Genomic DNA, 1,254 nt, shown 5'->3' with positions numbered 1-1,254 from the left:
AATGTCTTCAAGGTTCTTCCATGTTGGTACATGCTTCATGGTTTCACTATGTCTTAAAGCTTTATAATATTCCATCATTTGTATATACCACAACTTGTTTAGCCACTCGTGTGTTGATGGACATTTGGGCTGTTTCCATCCTTGCCAATTGTAAGCAATGCTGCCGTGAACATCAGTGTGCAAATGCCTGTTTTTGTCCCTGCCTTTAGTTCTTCTGAATAAATGCCTAGTAATGGGATGACTGGAAGATATGGCAACTTTATACTTAGCTTCCTGAGGAACTTCCAAATTGCCTTCCAAAGCAGTTCCACCATTTTACATTCCTACCAACACTGGACACATGCACCTGTTTCTCCACATCCTCTGTGGCACTTGCCATTTTCTGCTTTTTTTTTTTTTTTGATAACAGCCATTCTAGTGGGTGTGAGATGATATTCCACTGTGGCCTTGATTTGTACTTCCCTGATAGCCTGCTAAGTTGAACATCCTCTTATGTGCCCTTCAGCCATCCATATTTCTTCCTCTGAAAAGTGTCTTTTAGTGTCTTTTACCCATCTTTCATTTGGGTCTTTTGTCTTTCTGCTGTTGAGCCATATAATCTCTTTACATATTCTGGATATCAAACTTATCTGACATGTGACCCCCAAATATCATCTCCCATTATGAAAGCTGCCTTTTTACTTTTCTGACAAAGTTCTTTAATGCACAAAAAAATATGCAATGCTTCACAAATTGACATGTCATCTTTGCACAGGGTCCATGCTAATCTTTCTGTATTGTTCCAATTTTAGTATATGTGCTGCCGAAGCAAGCATGTTTTAGTATAAGTAAAATTATAAGACACAATTATAAATTAGTTTTCTTATGGATTTCTGTTTCTTTGTTTTTCCCTAATGTACATGGTAAAATTGGGCATATTACTTTTGCAAATAATTTTTTCATATCAGGAAACCAATCACATAAAAAAAGGTAGTGTTTTCTAAGTGCAAGTAAGCCAACTTTATGAATTACCAAATATTTTAGAGGCCCATTCCCTTCCAATAAGTTTGCTGGGGAAGAAAGATGGCACAGCAATAGAACTGAATCGGCAGTGAGAACAAGTGATGGGAAGAATGACTTCAGGAAAGAAGTTTTCCTGCTAAGAACCCTGAGAATTCAGGGCATGAGCTGGCAATGGCCAGTGCCGAAGGATTAATCAAGAAAGCATCTGTTGAGGACAGGTGGCAGCCCAGCAGAAAGAGAAACAGAGGCTTA

At 38.4% G+C, this 1,254-nt stretch overlaps 1 non-coding gene across 1 annotated transcript; it reads right to left on the bottom strand.

Annotated features, from left to right (window-relative positions):
• Nucleotides 1–709: 709 nt before the first annotated feature.
• Nucleotides 710–815, bottom strand: LOC143660430 (U6 spliceosomal RNA). Its single transcript, XR_013164035.1, has one exon. It is a non-coding gene; the product is annotated as a U6 spliceosomal RNA (small nuclear RNA).
• Nucleotides 816–1,254: the final 439 nt, after the last annotated feature.

This window comes from Tamandua tetradactyla, chromosome 16 (genome assembly GCF_023851605.1).
Source record: "Tamandua tetradactyla isolate mTamTet1 chromosome 16, mTamTet1.pri, whole genome shotgun sequence".
NCBI classification, from domain to species: Eukaryota; Metazoa; Chordata; class Mammalia; order Pilosa; family Myrmecophagidae; genus Tamandua; species Tamandua tetradactyla.
The sequence above is the reverse complement of the archived record's forward strand: the minus strand, read 5'-3'. Positions and strand labels throughout refer to the sequence as shown.